Here is an 8,965-nt window from a genome sequence, read left to right on the forward strand (position 1 = left end):
TCAGGGTTCCGCCTGGTAAAGAACCCAGTCTCCAGCCCGTACCAAGCAAGCCAAGCCCTGGCCTGCCATGGGGTCCTGGACCCAGCTGGGTAGTACCTGCCCTGACCCTTACCCTGTCACCTCTTCAGAATCTTATTTCTCCTGTTGTCCTCTTGCAGTGTGACTCAAGGATCTTGCAATCACAGCATGACTGGCAACTGTACCAGGAAAAACAGGTTCCTGGTATGGGAACAGCTGCCCTATCTGCAGAGCTACAAAGGTCAGGGTACTCCTTTGCATCTGACTGTGGTCATCATACACTCCCTGTATCTGACATGGTCCACAGGCAAGGGTGGATCAGATGTACATAAGCTGCCCTGGGCCTGGGAAGATTTCTGGCCTGAGTCCTACAGAGGATCATGACATTCACCAGACTCCATCCTCTGTCTGGGTGTTGGGCCTAAGGCAGTTGCCACAGCCATGGTGGGGCTCACCTTTCAGGCTGGCAGGGATGTAAGACATCACATGAACAGAGCCTAGACTGATTCTGAGGGCCTGAGAACATTTCTCAGAAAGGGGCTCAGGTTGATTACTGAAGCAGCTCAGTGTGGTGACCCTTAGATCACTGACCACAGGCCCTTCCAATTGGAATTACTGGAGTAAGCAGGGGAATCTCAATGAGTTCTCTACATGTGGGTCTGCAGCCCTGGATACGCAAGAAGAGAACTTGGTAAGAGCTCCGGAAAGACCGGGGACAGTCAGGCCATACAGTCAGATGCCATTGCTAATGGATTTTACTGCTGAACAGAGTACTCAACATTACCAATCAGGTGGTTCCCAGTTGATTTTGTTCTGCTTCACTTTTTTGCCATTCTGGACCAAACAGGGTGCATATTTTAAGCAAGCACTCTACCACAGAGCTACACCCCAAGTCCTCTGCTTCATTTTTCAATTGTCCTCTTCCCCCAAATGGGAAAAGAACAGTTGTTAGAAGGAAGAAATTCCATGTAGTCTTGGAAGCATTCTGCATGTTAGATGAGACTAGCGGGCTGGTATTGGCTTTTGTGTGTGCAAGTGTGCTATGAAGAGAACAGTAATGACACAGGGCAAGACCTTGGGGCAGCAAAAGATAGGGTGAGGGTAGGCATTGAGGGGTGTTATGTGTGAGGGGCTGAAGCACAGACACACTGCCTGGACTTGATGCCCACTTACCTGCACCCAACCTTTGCTTGAACTGAAAGTATAGGGAGGCCTCATCTCAGTCTCTGAGGTGTTCTCAAGGCTCCTCAATTGTTTCCAGTGGGGTAGGGCAGACAAGGATGCTAAAAACCTGCCCTACCTGTGTCACTGTTAGGACCAGAGTCCAGACCTGATATGACTTCCTTTTTCTTTTCTGGATTCAAAGGCCCTTAATACGTGGACCAGATACAAGTCAGTGAGGTTATCAGCTTGCTCCGTGAGAACGGGGGCTTCAGAACCAGGCCAGAGATCTTGTAGTACCCAATTGTGTAACACCTGTTAGATGAGCTAGCACCTTGCTGAAGAAGAGCACCATTTGTTCCATGAATTCAAGTGTGGTCCAAGCCCTAGTTGCCTGGGGGCAGCCAAGTGATAGCTTAGGCTTTACCATGTCCCAGTTTGTACACTGTTGAGGAAGAAGGATGCTGGCACCACGAAGTTGACTGGGAGGCCTAGCACCCTAATTTCCTTTCCTTTAGTGAAAACAGTCAATTGCAATGAATATTCAGTACTCCTTAGTAGTACTAACTTTGGTGATAGTAAGTTCCTCATTGAAATAGAATTCAATCAGGATTGAACTGAACAAAGACGATAGATGATTGCCGGGCACAGTGGTGCACTCCTGTAATCCCAGTGGCTCAGCAGGCTGAGACAGGAGGATCTCTAGTTCAAAGCCAGCCTCAGCAAAAGCTAGGCCCTAAGCAACTCAGTGAGACCCTGTCTCTCAATAAAATACAAAACAGGACTGAGGATGTGGCTCAGTGACCACATGCCCCTGAGTTTGACTCCTGCTACCTAAAAATGGGATTCTGTGATCTTCCCACCAGCGATTTTCCACACAAGTATCCTTTTTGCAAGATCCAGTGTTCACACTATCATACCTGTTTTACTTCATCCCCAAAACAAATTACCAGAGGCTTCCACAAATGAGGTATCCTCTCCAGCACATCTGCAGGGGTTGCTTTACCTGAAGCCCTATGGCCTCACCCTCCTCAAACACCTCTTCATGTTCCCCTGCCACCCTAGCCTATGGGCTCAGGGCCACAGCCTTGGCGTCAGGTAGCCATGGGAACCACTGAGGTTCCCCAAATGCCCAGGTAAGTCCAAACCCCTGGCCAATGTTCTTACCCTGTCCACTTGGGTCAGGAGCTTGTCAGGCTTGGGACCTACAGAAACCATCTCCTTGCCAACCCTCACATCCCAGAGCTGGAGCTCCACTGGGCCAGGACTGTCCTTAGGGCTCCTCAGCCCAGTGGAGTTCCTGCCCTGCCCTGACCTCTGCCCTGTCCATCTAGGAAACCACCTTGGTAGGAATAGTTCTGCTGAGGGAAGCACCAGCAATTGGGGCTGTTCCCTTCTTGCTGGCCCTTTACCTCATTTTCTTTGGGCACCTCTAATGTCCCAAGTGCTGACTCTTGGCCTTAAGGACAGGGTTTAAGCATTTCAGTTCAATGAAAGGTCTGGGTTATGGATCAAGGGACAAGATTTTTCTTAATTCTGGAGTCAGCAACTAAGGAACAAAGTAGGAAGGTAAAGAGGGAGCCCTGTGAACATCTTATGAATTCAAAAGCCCTGAGGTCTGAGGGATCAGATGCCACCTGCACCCAAGGTGTTGGAAATGAGTAGGTAGAGCCAGGTGCAGGGGAAACAAGCGGCAAGAAGACTGACTCGCCCTGCTGCAAGAAACCAAAAGGCAGATCACGGGGGTGGCAGAAAAGCAAGAAGGAATATCAGGGAGGCTTTGAGATGTCAGATCAGAGCCAGGCATGTGCTCCGGGGACTGGTAAGACAGTGGGAAAAAGGAAAAGTACAGGAACAGGTACCACCCACCCCCAGATTTCATCTACTTGTTAGCCAGACCAGTGGCCTAGAAGTGCCCCTCTTCTGCTGGTCTCTCCAGGGCCATATGGAGTCCAATTAGATCCTATGTCCCTTGTAGAATGCCAGCAGCTCACCTCCCCACCAGTGGATCACAAAAGGAACCCTCCTTCCCCTCACTCCTCCCTTCTCACAGGGTACCATGCTGCCCAGTATCCTGCATTTCTGGAGAGGAGCTGGTACTATGTCCCGGCCTCTTTACATCCTGAGCCTGGGTCCCTCCCTTCCCCTTTCTGCAGAGTCTGCTCCCTCCCATCTCTGGCTTGGCTGGTGTCTTCCCAAATAAGCAGTGTGCCTAGCATGTGTCAGGGACTCCCTCAAGCCTCCAGGATAAAGGGAAACTGCTTGTTTATTGAGTTTCCCGTTAACAAGGGTGAAACAAAAGCAGAGGCTCCAGGAGTGTGTGCAAGAGGGGCAGAGGGCTCTGGCCTCACATTTGCAAGTTGTCCTGTGCTTCTTCCAAGATGCAGGATCACAGCAAACCAGGTTCTGCTTAGATTTCCCTAAGCTGGATGGGCTCCCTCAGCATCCTCCCAACACCTCATCCAGTATACTTTCACTAAGCTGCCTCCTTGCTACATGCTGGGTACAGAAATAAGTGTTGGGAGACATGAACAAAGGGAGGCCTGACATGCTCTAGGACCAGGGAGCCAGACACCTACTCTTGGGACTCAAAAAATCACGTTCATTTTGGATGTTTTAAGAACCTTTCCTCCAAACTCCATCACCCAGAGGCTGGTCACTTCCAATTCCCCACAGACACTCCCAGAGTATGAACGCAGTGCTCACTTTTCTGGAGCCCAATTCTTGGCCACCCTTAAGGGTTTTCTTTCCTCTATCATCCTGTGGTCCCCTCTGCTCATTTTTGACTCTACAGCAGGATGACAATGTTGCTCCTTCCTTTGTTTTAAAGCCCCTTAGGATGGCCCAGCCAGGATTTAGGATTGAGATGTTGCATTTCAATTAATGAACAGTTACACACTGATTAGCAAAGGTAACTGGTGGTCGTCTTGACAAGGGTGCTGGCAGATGTTAGGCAATGGAGGATGTACCAAGTAGAGAGAGTAAGTAACATCCTTGCCTTTGGAAACCTCACAGGGAGTCCAGGCAGGCAACACACATCTATACCTATGTGTGCACCTGTTGGGTAGGTATGGCCTAGCCTCCCAGGAAGGCCCACACTGACTGCAGCACAGGCAGGTTAGTTAGGATGGGGGTCGTAGTCAATGACTCAGCCCAGGTGACTTGGGTTAACCTAAGGAGGGTTTTCAGATATTTCCATGCAGCGGGCGAGGAATATGAGGAGCACTCTAGGCCAGAAGCCATGAGCAGATATACAGGTGCCATATGTCATCAGACAGGGGGACAGTTAGGGGACTCAGGATGGAACACATGGGCAAAGTTCACATTTGGATCATGTTACTGCCGGCAGCAATTGTGCATAGCCCTGGAAATGGAGAAGAAAAGCCAGATGCGGTGGTGCATGCCTATGATCCCAGCATCTCAGGAGTCTGAGGCAGGAGGATTGCAAGTTCAAAGCCAGCCTCAACAACTTGGGGAGGCCCTAAGCAACTCAGCAAGACTCTGTTTTTAAACAAAATACAAAAAACGGCTGGGGATGTGGCTCAGTGGTTGAGCGCCTCTGAGTTCAATCAAAGGGTAGAAGGGAGGGAGGGGGGACAGTGAGAATGACTTCCAAAGAAAGTAGATTAGAAGCAGCATCCAGTGCTATCCTGGGAGATGTGTGGGCTCCCGCTGGACATGGGCATGACCGGTTTCTCTTCACGAAACCAGGAAAGACAGACCCAGGACTAAAGCTTATTAAATATTACACATAGGCCCTGTAGAATGGGGCTTGCCTGGGGGTGCTGGGGTCAGTTAATTGACAGGCCATGAGGGACAAAGAGTGGCAGGGTCCAGGGAAGATGAGAAAAAAAAAACTCCATCATCCAGATGATGAGAAAAATACAAAGACCACGGCTGGATAGGCTGGCCATGGTGCCCATTAGCCCACTTGTTCTCTGGGGGGCCTAAATATTCCCATGGGTCTGGCTGGGTTGTGTTCAGTGGGGGTTAGGGATGGCCTCTCCTATTTGGTGACCGTAAAGAAAAGGCCCAGAGTAGGTACTGGCTCTCAAAGGGTGACTTGAAAATACTTGGAAATCCCTGTGGCTTGTTCAGGGGTCAACAAAATCAAGTTGATTTTCAAAATAGACTTTTGCTTCTTGTCCGTGTGGACCTTTGCACTAATACTGAAAAGGCAAGAGTGCCAGTGGAATCGCTGGCCCAGGACACCAAACTGAAGCATCCCCATCATGTCCTGCCCCAAGATGCCCTCACAGAGCCTAATTTAAATCCATTAACCCCTTCTAGCTTCACTTCAGAAAGTCCTTGACAGAGCAATACAATTATTAATTTTATTATTAGGTACACATCCTTCCAGTGTTCCATGTGACAAAAGGGAACGAGGACGTGCCAGGCACCAAAGCCCAAATTTTGCCTCAGAAAGGTATTCCTGCAGTCCTGAGCAGAGCCACCTCACAGCTGTCATTGTGTACTGAAAGGACAACCAAAGTACAAATTGGTTATGTACTCCCAGGGAGTGTGACCAACATTTAATCTAAAATCAAAGAAGTGAGGCTGCCACCTTAAGGAAAACAAACAGTATTTGTTACAAATAATATTCAAACTTTTGTAAGAAAATGAGAATTTTGTAAAACTTGCATCAAGCCACCATCTTAGTGGTTTCTTTATATTTAAAAACATTTCTTATTAGTTTAGTGATGATATTGTGTAATTTTTGTGTAACATACTGAAACTTCAGATTTCTATAACTCAGTAAATCAATCTTCTAAATAACCAATATGTGATATTATGTATGTATAGATCCATTTAAAATGCAAGACAGGACATGACTGTTGATATAACAGTACAAAATGTGCAGTGATGTGGTTCCAGATTCCATAGCACAGTAACCTTTTTAAGAAACCATGTGCATACCTGGAATCCCAGCTACACTGGGAAGGTGAGATAGGAGGATCAGGAATTCGAGTTCAGCTTGGGTAACATCAAAACTCTGTCTGCAAAGAAAAAAACCAACCAACCAACCATGATTGAATGAGGTTTTTTTTTTTTTTCAAATGTCTTCTCCCGGTTTGTAGTTTGTCTTTTTATCCTACTGTATGTATGTATGTATGTGTATATATATATATAAATGTAGAATGCTGCTGAGCACCATGGTGCAAACCTGTAATTCTAGCCACTCAGGAGGCTCAGACAGGAGAATAGTGAGTTCAAAGCCAGCCTCAGGAACAGCACCAAGTAACTCAGTGAGACCCTGTTCTAAATAAAATACAAAATAGGGCTGGGAATGTGGCTTGTGGTCAAGTGTCCCTGAGTTCAATTCCCAATACCCTCCATGCATATATATATATATATATATATATATATATATATATATATATATATATATATATATAGAGAGAGAGAGAGAGAGAGAGAGAGAGAGAGAGAATGCTTCATGAATTTGTATGTCATCCTTGCACTAGAGTCATGCTAATCTCTGTATTGTCCCAGTTTTAGTATGTTTGCTGTGAAAGCGACCACTTTTCATCCTCTTAACAGAGCAAAAGTTATTACTTTTGATAAAGTCAAATTTATTGATATTTTCTCTTATGAATTGTACTTTTAGCATCAAGTCTAAAAAGTCTTCATACAACCTGAGGGTCCAAACATTTTCTCCTGTATTTTTATTAAAAAAATATATAATTTTGATTTTACACTAAGTTTGTGACTCATTTTATTTTGTTTGTTTTTTTGTGGTGCTGGAGATTGCACCCAGGGTCTTAGGCATGCGAGGCAAGCACTCTGCAAACTGAGCTATATCCCCAGTCCATTGTGACTCATTTTGAGTTAATTTTTGTGTAAGAAGTGAGGTTTAAGTCAAAGTTCTTTTTTTTTTTTAAACCATGGATACCCATCTGCTCCAGGGCCATTTGATGAAAAAGTCATCATTCCTCCTTGAATTGCTTTAGTACCTTTGTCAAAAATCAGTTGGAACTATGTGCCATGGCATACACCCTTGTAGTCCCAGCTACTCAGAAGACTAAAGCTGAAGGATTGCAAGATTGAGGCCAGTCTCAACAATTTAGTGAGGCCATAACTGAAAATAAAAACAGGCTGAGGTTGTGGCTCAGGGGTAGAGTGCTTGCCTAGCACATGTGAGGCACTGGATTTGATCCTCAGCATCACATAAAAAAATAAATAAAAGTATGGTGTTTATCTACAACTAAAAATATACATACTTTTTATAAAAATGGCTGGGGTCAATGGTAAAGGACCCCAGGTTCAAACTCCAGTACCGGAAAAAAATCAGTTGGGCGCTATTTGTGAGGGTCTATTTCTAAGTTTGCTATTTTGTTCATTGATTTTTAGTTGTCAATGGACTTTTATTTTTTTATTTTTATATGGTGCTGAGAATCGAACCCAGAGCCTCACATATGCTCGGCAAGCACTCTACCACTGAGCTGTAACCCCAGCCCACTGTTCATTGATTTTTATATTTATCCCTCCACCAATACCATACCTTTCTTATGGTACTGAGACTGAATGCAGTCCACACTACCTTGATTGTAATACTTACGTAATAAATCTTGAAATCAGATAGTTTGATAGTACTGGGAATGAAACCCAGAGCGCTTAAACACTGAGCCACATCCCTAGCCCTTTTTATTTTTTATTTTGAGACAGGGTCTCACTAAGTTGCTTAGAGCCTTGCTATGTTGCTGAGGTTGGCTTTGAACTCGTGATCCTCCTGGCTCAGCCTCAGCAGCCACAGGGATTATAGGCATGTGCCATGGTACCCAGCAATCTTTTTGCTATATTCTTTTCCAAAATTGTTTTAGCTGAAAGATATGAGCTACCATTACATACTTGTTAGAATGGCCTAAATCCAAAACACCGACAAAATGCTGATGAGGATGTGGAGCAATGGGAATTCTCATTCATTGTTGGTGGAACTGCAAACTCGTGCCACCACTTGGAAAAGAGATCGACTTTTCTTACAAAGTGAAGCTTTCTCTTACAATACGGTCCAGAAATCGCACTCAGAGTTGAAAACTTACATCTACACACAAACACACACACACACACACACAAAAAAAAACCCTACATGAATGTTTATAGCAGTTTTGTTCATAATTGCGAAAGCTTGGAAGCAGGCAAGATCTCTTTCAGTAGGTGAATGAACACATGAACCATTCCACACAATGGAATACTCTTCAGTAATAAAGAAGAATGAGCTATCAAGCTACAAAAAGACATAGAAGTATCTTAAATGTATACTGTTAAGTTAAAGGAGCCTATCTTATGAGGCTGTATGCTGTTTGCCTTCAACTACACGACATCTTGGAAAAGGCACAACTATGAAGACAGTAAAAACATCAGTTGTTACTAGGAGTCAGGGAGAGCGAGGGATTTTTTTTTTTAAGAGAGAGTGAGAGAGAGAGGGGGAGAGAGAGAGAATTTTTAATATTTATTTTTTAGTTCTCGGCAGATACAACATCTTTGTTTGTAAGTGGTGCTGAGGATCGAACCCGGGTCACACGCATGCCAGGCAAGCTCACTACCGTTTGAGCCACATCCCCAGCCCGAGCGAGGGATTTTTAGGACAGTAAATCTACCCTGTATAATACTATAGTGGCGGATACATGAGATTATGTATTTTTCAAAACATATACAGCTGTACAACCCTAAGGATGAACCCTAATATAAACTGAACTTTAGTTAATAATGCATCAATATTGATTAATCAACTGTAACAAATGGACCATGCTAGTAAAAGATGTTAATAGAGGAAATTACATGAAGA

At 45.1% G+C, this 8,965-nt stretch overlaps 1 pseudogene; it reads right to left on the reverse strand.

Moving 5' to 3' along the window:
* Positions 1–6,598: 6,598 nt before the first annotated feature.
* On the reverse strand, positions 6,599–6,698 carry LOC113190299 (U6 spliceosomal RNA; annotated as a pseudogene).
* Positions 6,699–8,965: the final 2,267 nt, after the last annotated feature.

The sequence above is a fragment of the Urocitellus parryii genome, chromosome 3, assembly GCF_045843805.1.
Source record: "Urocitellus parryii isolate mUroPar1 chromosome 3, mUroPar1.hap1, whole genome shotgun sequence".
NCBI classification, from domain to species: Eukaryota; Metazoa; Chordata; class Mammalia; order Rodentia; family Sciuridae; genus Urocitellus; species Urocitellus parryii.